Source organism: Planococcus citri, chromosome 1 (assembly GCF_950023065.1).
Source record: "Planococcus citri chromosome 1, ihPlaCitr1.1, whole genome shotgun sequence".
NCBI lineage: Eukaryota > Metazoa > Arthropoda > Insecta > Hemiptera > Pseudococcidae > Planococcus > Planococcus citri.
This window is the reverse complement of record NC_088677.1, coordinates 78944287-78957801: the sequence shown is the minus strand read 5'-3', so window position 1 is coordinate 78957801 and position 13515 is coordinate 78944287. Positions and strand designations below refer to the sequence as shown.

At 34.8% G+C, this 13515-nt stretch overlaps 1 protein-coding gene across 1 annotated transcript in view; it reads right to left on the bottom strand.

The window, feature by feature from the left end:
• Positions 1 to 13515, bottom strand: part of LOC135835893 (uncharacterized) — a 180979-nt gene that overhangs the window by 157363 nt on the left and 10101 nt on the right. The gene's annotated exons all lie outside the window — the stretch shown is intronic.

Below are 13515 nucleotides of genomic sequence, written 5' to 3'. Positions count from 1 at the left end.
GGTTATTTGAATACTGCATTAGGCATTTACAAATCACTTAGTAAGCTTGCAGACTGTCTGCTTTGGTTTAGTGGAGGTTAAGTTTGTTATCAGTCCATACAAACTTGAGTTTGAACCTTGAAAGAAATTAAAATATGTTGGGTAATTATGCCAAGTTGTTGGAGCCTGACATCCAGGCAAGATATATTAAAAAAATTGAATGCATAAGTGGTTTTGATCCTTATGCTTTGGAAATTGTTTCAAAGTTGAAATGGAAAACTCCAGACAGTGATTTAAGCAATGCTCCAAACATATGTATGGCATAAATTCACAGATATTTTGTTTCTGCAAAAAGTTTTTACACAAACTAGTCCTCGGAGTTGTATAATTTTTTGGTTTCTGGTCACATAACAGACCTGAAGTCAATAAGCATACACATAAAAGTATTAGTGCAGACTGCAGATGATTACTTAGCATGATAATTTCATTCTGTTGTAGAAATTCCATCAACTGGTATACAATTAGGTGCACTATCTGGACCTCCACCCTTGCATGGCCAATTTGAAAACGAAGAAGGATCTCAAGCTAGACACTATGATAAGAAAGTTTGGACTGTGAAGGAAACCCAACACTTACTGGATCACTTTAATGTGTGTGATCAGCATGTTGGACCCACCAAAAAATTTAAATCTAAAAAGGCTATGAGGGAAGGAGTAAAATCCTTGCTCACCTCAAAGCAAGGAGAAGGATACAGTGTTACGACTAAGCAGGTCGCAAATAAAGTTTGTATTCTTGAAAGGGCATACAAGAGAGTAACAGACCACAACAAACAGACTGGAAGGAATAGGATGAGAATGGACGAGCTTGAAGTTATTGTAAAGTAAGTTGTTCTTCTCATCTTCAGAAATATTCTAAATTCAAATAAGTTCATTAAATTTCAATTTATTTGTGTGCTTTTTTAGAGCTTGTGAAGATCTATGGGGGGAAAAAAGTCTATTTTGCCTTCTCCATTCTCCAGAAAAGACCTAGCCAGTTGGTTTCATCAGCTCAAGGCAATTTTTGAAATCAACAGCAACAAAGATGAACCTCTGAAGTTTATCTACATCCAAGCCCAACTCAACCCTTCCATGCACCTGAAGAATTTGACTTAGGCCACCTACTAGTCTTTGATCGGAATTCCAGAATTTCATTTTTAATAGACTCCAGCACAATTATCTCAGTCTATCCAGCACCAAAAAATTTGCCACAATTGGAAACACTACTTTACATGGCAAATGATTCAGTTATTTGCACTTTCGGTCAATGTACCCTCACTCTCAATCTGGGGTTACGAAGACCACTCACATGGAACTTTATCTTAGCGGAAGTAGATTGTCCTATCAAAGGCACCAATCTACTGAAGCATTATAACCTTCTGATTGATCCAGTACACCATAAACTTAATGATGGTGTAACTGGCATCAAAATTTGTTGTTGCTCTGAAAATATACCCACTTACAGTATATCATCAATTCCTCCTACTTCAGACAAATACTCCAAATTACTACATGAATTTTTGTCTCTAACAAACCCAGCTGAATTGATCACACTTCCTCCAGTAAATCACAGCACAAAAAATCATATTGAAACTAATGGTCCACCTGTTTTGTGTCGACCTCAGAGATTGGCACATCATCTCCTAGCTCAGGCTAAAAAGGAATTTGAGCTGCTTATGCAACTTGGCATCTGCTGCCCATCTTCCAGCCCTTGGGCTAGCCCTCTCCACCCAGTCAAAAAATCTGATCATACTCATTAAATGACTGGCAATGATTGTATACTCAACTCGAAAACCATACCAGACTCATATCTGATTCCTCACATACATGACTTCACACTTTTGTTGGCAAATGCCAAAATCTTCATTCGACTAGAACTCATTTGCACATTTTACCAAATTTTGGTAGCCAAAGAGGATGTCCAAAAAACAGCTATCAGCACACCGTTTGGCCTTTTTGAATTTCTGAGTATGCCATTTGGCCTATGTAATGCACCTCAGACATTTCAACATTTTATTAGCTAGGTCCTGAGAGGCCTACAATTTTTCTACTCATACCTTGACAATGTGCTAATTGCTAGCACATCGGAAGAGGAACATATCTGGCATCTTTGTATTGTCCTGGAGCGATTGCAAAAATTTGTCATTACAATTAATGCAATGAAATCAGTTTTTGGTCAACTCTCACATTCCTTGGACATGGAATCTCATCTGACAAATGTTTCCTAGAACAGCCTCACATTTTTCTCTCTCACTCTCAATGATTATGATGATGTATTTAAATGCCTGTGACACATTCAGGCCTATAGGGCCGTTTTCACTAGCTTGTATTTACAAGCCACAAGCTGCTTTTTTCACAAGCCACATACCTAAAAGCCAATGTAAACAGGAGAAAGTTACAAGCTGCTTTTTACAAGCAGCTTGTAAAAAGAAGTAGGATGTATTTCTACTTGTGGCTTGCACAAGCTGCTTTTTTTTACAAGCTGCTTGTAACAAGCTAATAAAAAGCAAATGTAAACACTTGCAAGTTGCAAGCAGATTGTGATGTTAGTGTTATCAGTGAATTGTTTTGAGTACATTTTTTTCCTAATTCCAATCAAATTCCAGTGAATGTGTTTCAATCTCAAAGAATTTTATTTATTTCAACTAACAAATAATAAATTATGGCAGATAAAATGAATAAATTGAAAGTAGTGAAGGTTCCGCTTCCGAAGTGGACTGCGGAACAGGTCAGTCTGTTTTTTGAGGTGTACCAGAAATACGAGATATTGTGGAATACATCCTCAAATGAATACTCAAATTCGAGATTGATAAAGATGACAAAGCTAGAGGAGCTGCTGAAGGAAGTAAATGCAACCGTTTGTCCAAGTAAGTATCATTTGATTATTACATATCTCTCCAGGTTTATGTTTGGTGTTAATAGTTCTTATGTTGACAGATGAACAGCTGCCGGATGAAATAATACTTAAGAAAAAAATTAAATCTCTGATGGATGTATTTAAAAATGAGGTACAGAAAGTTGAAAAAAGTAAGAGCACAGGCAGCTCTGCTACTTCAGTGTATACTCCAAAGTTGCAGTGGTTTAAGACTGCTGATTACTTACTAGAGCACTGCATCACCAGAACTATGTCCTGTAACTTGGTGAGTTTCAATGAATACCTAACTGAATATGCATACCTATATACATATAAATTTAACAATTATCAATCAATATTGTTGTTCACTGTAGAATGATTCCGGTTTAACAACAGAGTCTGATACTCCGACTTCAGGACCTTCAGGTACACAACAAACTGTACACATACAGAGAACAAACAGGAAAAAAAAATCAGAAGAAGAAATCGATATAGATAACCAGGTGAAAAAACTGAAAGAGATGCAGGAGAAATTGGAAGCAGCAGACGAAAATGATGCGTATGGGGAGTATGTTGCAGCATCGCTTAAAAAATTCAGTGCATTGCAGCAGGCAGTGCTCCGTAAAGAAATCTCAAACTTAATCGAAGATCACAGGATTCAGAATTTAGCTGCTGCTGATCCCACTTCGTTCATCATGACGATGACTGAGAATGGGAGTTAGTTGAATTTTGATACTTTTCTGTCCATTAGTATTTTATAAGTATTTCTGCTAGTGCTAGTTAAGTAGTGCTGGAATGAAGAATATTTCAGAAAATTTGTAAATAATTTGAAATTTGTCTGTTGTAGGCTTATAGTTGTTAAATAATTGCATTTTCAAACTGTTACTTTTTTAATGTTCTACTTGGATATTGCAGTGTATTTCATATTGTTTTTCTGTCTATGATCTCTATTTTCAACATTATTATTTTTATATTATTATTAGTTGAATTTTGATACATTTAAGTTTTACTGTGTAGCATTTCACAGTTGGATACTGTTTAGAGTTTTATAAGTACTTCTACTGGTTTTTCTGTCTGTGCAAAAAAAAGTTTGTGTAATAAAATATTAATTTTGAACAGAGTAATGAATTCATAAATGTGCTGTATTTGAAATACTTGTCTACTGAACATGGCAATTAAAGTTGTAAATTAATAAACAAACGGATTGGACTTTGAAAGCACATCCGTGAATAAATAAATAAATACCTATGAATAAATAAATACTCTGAACTTCGAAACATTGAAAGTACATCTGTAAATAAATTAAATAAAAATGCATAGGTTAAAAGTAGGTACATGTGATCAATAAATACTTGTGACTTCAAAAGTACAAACATCTGTACAATAAATAAAATAAATAAGCATCTAAGTACCACACAAGTTATATGTTTCGGACTTTGAAAGGTGTAAGTACATACATCTGTAAATTAAATAAATACATATGCATCGCAAGTACCACACAAGAAGTTTGTAATTTGGTATTTCAATATTCTTGTAAGTCACCATCAACGTCTTCCTCTTCTAATCGCCCAGCTAATATATCATCTACAGCTGGTGGTTCAGATAAACCTACACGTGCCCATTGCCATGGAACTGAATCTGCATCTATGAAGCAGTTAGCATAACTTTCTCTGACACACTCCGCATCTTTCCTAAAATTATTGCTACCCAAATTTGAAACCGAAGGTAAACCCCCTGTCATAGTACGCCAGAAACCAGGAGTAATTTCACCTGTTTCAAGATTCTCTCTGTCAACTGCTGAAGGAGGTAGGTAATTTTTTCCACTCGTCCGTCGCAACCAGTTATGTAGAGTACATGCAGCCCAAATTACAAGATCAACTGTGCTAGGTTTCACCTCAATTGGTTTCAAAAATACTCGGAAACGAGATGCTAAAATGCCAAATGCGTTTTCTACATTGTTGCGAGCTGTTGAGAGACGATAATTGAATACTTTTTTCTTGATCGCAGTTGAGTTGTGAGGGTATGGTTTCATGAGATGAGTTTTCAGAGGGAAAGCATCATCGCCAACAATAACGTGATCTTGCGGTATGCCCAGTGTACCATTTTCTAACCCAGTACATAACAACGAATCGCGGAAAACACCCGCATCACCTGCACGCCCATTTGCGCCAACATTTATGTACAGAAAACAATAATCAGCATCAACTAATGCTAGGAGAATGATGCTATAGGTGCCCTTATAATTGAAGAATTGCGATCCACTTTTTGGTGGTCGTTTGATCAATATGTGTTTGCCATCTATAGCCCCACAACATGCTGGAAAGTTCCACTGTGTTTTGAATCATTTTGCTACCAATTTCCACTCATCAACAGTTATAGGTGCCTGAAATTTGAAATACATGATATAAAATAATATCTTAACACTCAAACAAAACTTCTACTGCTAAATGTTTACTTTCAAATATGAAGATTAGAGATTGATGATAACACTTCTGGTAGGAAAAGACTGATACTAGTGACGGGTACTCGGAAAGCTTTTGAAAGAAATTGAAATGATTCTCCACTGGCTAAATAATGTAATGCAATTTCAAGTTTGTCTTGCTGGGATAGCTGCTCGTAGTTTAGTATCCTTACGTTGGATAGAAGGTGTTACTAATGACAGGAGTTCATCAAATTGCGCTTCTGTCATTCGAATTACGTTTCTGAAATCTTCAGGTTCTTCCACCGCCAATTCTTTCATCAAAGCATTTGACATACCAAGTTCATCTCGACGCAAAATCCACTTCCGTGTCCATATCCGTTTCTTTTTACGACGTTGATTTTTCTTAAGTGTTTGAATTTTCTTGTACAGTTCACATTTCAAACGACAAATGCTTAATTGAAGTAATAATCGTTTTGCCATGATTCTTGAGCCACAAATTACAATACTTTCCCAAGTAATTATCACTCTTATCAGTGTTAATCCATTTACAAGCAACAAGCAGTGTGTACACAGATAGAACTACAAGCCACAAGCAGGCTTGTAAAAAAAGCAGCTTGTAGCTTGTATTACGAGCTAGTGAAAACCCTGCTTATCTTCAACTGCAGACAATAACACTACTGCAGACATTCCTAGAACACCCAGGATGGAGTCTACAATATTTTATTTAAGATTTTGAGACAGAGTCTATGTGTGCAATTAATGCAGTTTTTCCTCATTGTCATCAGCAGGGCTGCTAGTTTCATCACTCTCAAGTATATGGGTGTAATTATGAAAAAAAAGCAATTGCTAAATACATTCAATGCAGAAAAAAACACCATAAACATGTTGCTGTTATTCCAAGTGGATTCTACATAAGTGTAGAAAATCCACTTTCAGGTGCCAGTCCTGATAGCATAGTTCAATACAAGTGTTGTGGAAAAACGAGTCTTAGAGGGGAAATGTCCTCATTGCTTAGTAGTAAAATCTATTGATGAATGGAAATACCTAGATTTAAATACTGGTAAATAAACTCATTTTCAAAATTTTTAAGTATATTTTGTATTCCATAAATTTCACAATAATATTGATCTACAAGTCATTTTTAGTTTAAATTCTCAGTCTTGTTTTAATATGGCAGCTTAGCCCTAGTTATAGAAAATCGTAATTTGTTGTATATAAGTGTAGCTAATGTAAGTAATGCAAAGCACATGGCTTCCAATATTTTGTTATTTTATTCATTGAATCCTCATTGACCATGAGTAATAGTAATAGTAATATTTTTCAGAATTTAGATCATTTTCATAGGGTAAAGATCACTCTAGTAAAGTTGACCTTATAAATGGAATTCTGTATGTGGTTGGACAGTTTTAAAACTTGTGTATTTAGGTATCCCTTTAGGGATGCATTTAATTTACAGAATCCAGTGATTATCCCTGAATCAAATCCAAAGATGAGAAATGAAGCTAGAGCAGCTATATTGGAGTCAATTGGCACACAACATCAACTGATGGTAAAAAAAAAGGGATAGTTTCTAGCTCAAGGTAACCATAGAAGTGAGAGATCTACCGCAACTACAATGTGACGATATATTGGTACATACATGAAACTTTCAAGAAGTAAGTAATTTTTTGAAGTGTGATATTTCACACTAATAGAGTGACTTTGAGATCAACTGAACTTTTTTACTTATGATTTCACAATTTTTTGATTTTTATTTGAGTAAGATTTCGACACAATTGTGGAAGCTTGAACCCTCAAGCGTGAAGTATGCTACCTAGGCATAGCAGCTAGCAATCCACTAGTTTTCAACTGGAGTATATCAAAATAGCTAAGTAAATAGCTCATAGAAGAATACAAGGTTGAAATGTGACTAATTCAATGGTTCAACAATATTTTACTTATTCAATATCTAGATAATTAAGCTAAGAATTCATAGAATAAAATATAATCCAATAATATGATCAACCTAATCATCTTATAATGGTTGAATTATGTCTCTTATAGAAATTATGATTAATATTTTCATTTCATTTATTATTATCTACTTGATTGAATGACAAGTCAGTAAGTACATTCTCAATTCATCTAAATGCATGTGATGGAAAGTAATTCCACCACAATTTTCAACTTGTGATTTGTATTACATCTTTGATTATTATATTTATAGAAATAAACAAGGAGTAAAAGTTAGTGGCATCCAATAAGATTATCTATCACCATATGTTACTGATCATCCCAAAATTGCGACCAAAAAAGTTGAAGGCCACAGCAAATTCACCTATGCTGATCAGCTGAAATTGTGGGATGTTGTCACTGCAAAGTTGAATTCTCTAGGGCTACCCAAGGCAAGAGAAAAATGAATAATGAAGGTAAGGTACAATACAGATGGTGAATACATTGTTACCATTACCATTTCAATGTGAAAAACTGATTTTATAAAAATTTTATCTAGTATTGGAATGACCACAAAAGCAGAGTTGAACATAAAGCTGGTGAATTGACACAAAATCAATCCCCATTAATGCAGTATGTTGCTCGCCAACATCTCTAGGGTGCATCTTGGCGGCATCAATCAGATGTTGCTTCTGAGGTAGATATTATTAGTACTAGGTGTTTCCTCTAGTTTTTAGTCCGGCTGCATGCCAACAACCTACCTAGTTCCCTACCTTTAGTCAGCTGTTTGCAATGCCAATGCATATTGTATCAGCCTTTTTTCTCACCTTTATAGTACATTTGAGTTGGCACACAGGTTAAGTTGTATAGTCTAGTTTTTTATTTGGAAAACATAGTTCCTAACTTTGAATGAGGAGTAATATATAGTTAGTAGTAGTATACAGTATATAGTATGAATTTGTTTTCTTAGTAGTGGTAGATTTTTTTTTATAAAGATGTACTTCTTTAGTACCGTATTCTGGGGTGGCTTTGAAACAACAAGGTGACTTTGAAAGTTGCCTCACTCGTTACTCAACACCATCTGGTGGCACTCCTATGAACTAAAAATGGTTTGTGATAGGGCATTTACAAAATCGGGTGTTGCAGGTGGTATCACACTGGCCCCTGCCTTTGGTAGGGCATCGCGAGAGCGCGGATTTCAGACTGTTATCTCTTTATTTCATCAGTTTATATTTCGCTTCATTAACCAATTTTTAATAATAAATTTATTATTGTGTAATTGTGAATTGTGATTCTACTTTATTGCAGATGTTTCCAAAAATTTTGAGTAATTATGCGAGGATGTTGGAGCCAGGTGTGCTCAAGAGATACAAGATCTATACTACCTTCGGAATTATACGAAAATGAAAATAAAATGGAAAACAGTGGAGAATGAGAATGAAAATAATATCCCAAAAGTGGGGAAAGGTGGTATTATTATAAAATATTTTGTTCACACCAGAAGTTTCTACACCAAAACAGAGTTCAGATGTTACAAGGGTTTGGATTCTTACAACTTTGTAGTATCTGGTCAGGTTATAGAGCTGATGTGGGTAGTAATTAATGATCACTATGTTGTTCTCTCGAATCTCTCCAGAGTAAGTGAACATTTCTACAATTTACAAATAAATAAAATTCAATGAATTTCCATTTAGTAATTATGCTTGATTCAATAATATCTCATAATCTTCAGGTAATTTTATAATGCTTTCAATTTTGACTAATGTTCAATTGTAAAGTTTATGAAATACATAAAATCATGTTTTCATTCAAAATGAATATTTATGCATTTCGTATTTGTTATTATTTTATTAAAAAAATAGTAAGTTACCTTTTTCCTACCTACCTATTGATCCCATCCCTGTCTTGTATTCTTTCCTATCCTATGTCCACACCTACATACTCACCTCATGCTCAATTTTTCTTAGTTACTCTCTTTGTTTAGAATCTCACCAATCCTTCCAGGGAAATTCACCACATTTTTCTAAAGCTATACCTACCACACAAGGAAAATACTTGACATATTATATGTAGGCAAAGAAATGAATACTCATGTTTTAGCCAATGACAGTGAGAAACAGAGGAAAGCAATGAAAGTGAGGTAGATGAAATAAAGGTCCAAATACACACTATCTAGATCTGCCACTCAGCCTAGGAAATGGCCAGCAATGATCCATTTAGATTTGAATTTCCTAGAAAAGACAGTTATAAAACACAAGGCATAAGGCGATGGACTACCTACAAATAATACAATGTGTCTACCACTGATGAAAACTTCATTGAACTAATCAGATGAGAATGAACATACATGAACTCTAGTGTTAGTACAATAATAGTAAGTTTAAATCTGTTTGATTGGAACTTCTACATTAAAAAGTACATTTGAGCTTTTTACTCTCATAGGTGTTTAGCAAGTCCCCTCAACACCATCTCAAAATATGTATGAATGAAGTGGTATGTTTCTTATTTTTATATCATATGTCACATCACACTATTTATGTAAAACTGCATATGTTTTTTTAATATCAGGTTATTTAAATACTGCATTAGGCAATTACAAATCATTTGGCAAGCTTGCATACTGTCTGCTTTGCTTTGGTGAAGGTCAAGTTTGTTATCAGTCCATACAAACACAAGTTAAATTGAGTATAAAATTTCGAATTTGAACTTTGAACCTTGAAAGAAATCAAAATATGTTGAGTAATTATGCTAAGTTGTTGGAGCCTGACATCCAGGCAAGATATGTGAAAAAAATTGAATGCATAAGTGGTTTTGATCCCTATGCTTTAAAATTATTTCAAAGTTAAAATGGAAAACTCCAGACAGTGATTTGAGCAATGCTCCAAACATATCTGTGACATAAATCCACAGATATCTTGTTTCTGCAATAAGTTTTTACACAAACCAGTCCTAGGAATTGCATAATTCTTTCGTTTCTGGTCACATAACAGACCTGAAGTAGATAGGCATACACAAATGGAATGTGATTCTGTTCACAGTGCAATTGAAAATCAAATCTGGCATTGAGAAATCCACCAACCTTACTCACTAGTTGGTGAACCTGATCTCAGCGCATTGAAGTATAGTGCCAACTGAAAAATATTTATCAAACTGAGTCATCCAGATAATTGGGCTGACATAAAGACTATGCAATCTATATGAACTTTGCTGAATTTATCATTTAAATTCAACAACACACCATCACCAAATCTTTTTCTGAGGCCCAAGCTGATTAAGAAAAAAAATTTGATCATCTACAAGAGCTGAAAAAGGTATTACCAAAGTATACTCACACCTTTCATAATGTTCTCTCTGTTTGTTCCAATAAGTCATTAATTTTATTAAATTTTACATGTTGATGTATCTTTATTACCCTACTTGAATATATGTAGAACAAATTTTTGCAATTATTTGTTCATCTTTATTTCAACTTTCACCATCCTATAATTTCAATTTTCAGTATTTAGTTGTTTTTAGGCTACTCACTATAACTTCAGGGTTACAGAAAACTGTAACCAAGAAACTGTAGGTTGTAGAAAACTGCAGATAGGGTGCCCAAATGGTATTTGGCAACTTCTGTAACTTCATGATTATTATCACACAAAACTGACAAAACCACATGTGTGATTTACATTTCTTATACCTTTTTTTTTGCTGTTTTCCAGGTCTATTGTGAGTTATTTGATATTTTAATCAATGATATGAACTATTATTAGTGTTTAAATTTATTTGTTTGCTGCTAGTTAGTGGTTTAAGTTGAATTTTTCTAATTTTTTTTATTGTGTTGAGTTTTATAAATTTATTTCAACTCAAGTTGAAATGGCGAGCCATAACCTAACTATACACCCATTTTAGATGGAAATGGGGAGTTTATTTTTGATAAAGACAGAGATGTCCTAGTACAAAACAAAGAAAGTAAGTAGAGTATAACACATAATTTACTTTTTATGTATATTTCTGCCAGCTTTTTTTTTTTCAAATTTGTGTGAGCTTTCATTTTTCAACAGCTCAGAAAATTACATATTATCCCTGTGTATGGAATGAGGCAGATGAACTTCAGATAAGTAAGTATTCAAAAATCAAAAATTTGACCAATTTATAAAAGTATTAGTGCAGACTGCAGATGATCATTTAGCATGATAATTTTATTTGTTGTAGAAATTCCATCAACTAGTACACAATCAGGTGCACTATCTGGACCTCCACCCTTGCATGGCCAATTGGCCAATTTAAAAATGAAGAAGGATCTCAAGCTAGACACTATGATAAGAAAGTTTGGACTGTGGAGGAAACCCTCCACTTACTGGGTCCCTTTAAAGTGTGTGATCAGCAAGTTGGACCCAGCAATCCTGGCTCACCTTAAAGCAAGGAGAAGGATAACTGAATTTAGGCCGCCTTCTCGTATTTGATCGATACATGCATACCTCGTTCTTTATTGACTCCAGTGTAATAATCTCTGTTTATCCGGCCCCGAAGAATTTGCCCCAAACAGATACACTTCTGTACACGGCAACTGATTTGGTAATTCGAACGTATGGTCAACATACACTCACATTGAATGTGGGGTTACAAAGACCACTTAGGTGGAATTTCATTCTCGCTGACGTAGATCAGCTGATAATAGGTATTGATCTACTCAAACACTACAATCTCCTTATCGACCCAGCGCACATACTTGCAGCGACCATACTGATGGTCATCACATACCCGCGCCTCTGCTGACATTCCTGCTTCCTTCTCCTGAAACTAGTTCTCGTCATTGTCCTATTATCCTGCCTTTAACATTTGCACCTCGCCCTGCTTCTTGCCATCGTAGTCTCCACACTCCTTGTACCGTTGCTCGCCTATCCTCATATGTGGAGATACATGACACATTGATCCTTCTAGCTGTAAGTTAGTTCTAATATACTTGTCATCGTGTGTATATGCGAATATACGTATTGTAGAACAGCCTTGCCTCACGTGCTCGCGCATCCGGCAAATCGAACATGCATCTCCAAATGCCCATGACACATTCAGGCATTTCCACATCTGTGGACACATATAACCCCGCATAGAAAACCCATTTTTAGGAGCCAGTCCTGATAGCATGGCTCAATACAAGTGTTGTGGAAAAGGAGTCTTAGAGGTGAAATGTCCTCATTGCTTGGTAGTAAAATCTATTGATGAATGGAAATACCTTAATTTAAATACTTACTGGTAAATAAACCCATTTTCAAGTATATTTTATATTCCATAAATTTCACACTAATATTGATCTACAAATAATTTTTTGTTCAAATGCTGTCTTGTTTTAACCTGGCAGCTCAGCCCTATTTATAGAAAATTGTAATTTGTTGTAAGTGTAGCTAATGTAAGTAATGCAAAGCACGTGGCTTTCAATAGTTTGTTATTTTATTCATTGAATCCTCATTGACTATGAATAATAGTAATAGTAATATTTTTCAGAATTTAGATCATTTTCATAGGGTAAAGTCACTCCAGTAAAGTTGACCTTATAAATGGAATTCTGTATGTGGTTGAACAGTTTTAAAACTTATGTAGATATTTATAGTTTGCTCCAAATAAGCAACACAAACTGAAATCACACAATACACTAAGAGGTGTGATGTTTCAGGGAACTGACGGGGAGGTAAACCACTTAATGCAGCAATGAAAAGCAAACCGGTTATCAATTTTGTTGGTTTAGCATAGCGCTCAACCTTGCTTGTTCATGTATACCCTATGTTTTGCTCCTTAAAAAAGTTTGCATTTCTTATTTGGAACGGACTATAGGTATCCCTTTAGAGATGCATTTAATTTACAGAATTCAGTGATTCTCCCTGAATCGAATCCAGGGATGAGAAACAATGCTAGAACAGCTAGGTATATAAGTGTAGACTAGGTGTACACATTATCCATGTTGTTTTAGATTTGGTGTACACCTGGTGTAGAAAATGTGTAAGAATTGTAGATTTCTTAGTAGTCTATCTTGATATTTTTCCTGATTTACATGTGGAATAAGAAAAAATGTCAAAAAAAGACTAACAAAACTATGAGTGGATATTGAGAACCATCCTAGAACACTTCCTGAGATGGAATCCACAATATTTCATCTCAGATTTTAAGATGGGTCAATGTGTGTGATTAGTGCAGGTTTACCACATTGTCATCAGCAGGGCTACTAGTTTCATTACTCTCCAGTATGTTTTTTTGCTAAGCTTAGCATTCTGTTTTAATTTGCCTACATGTAAATATAATTTGTATGTATTATT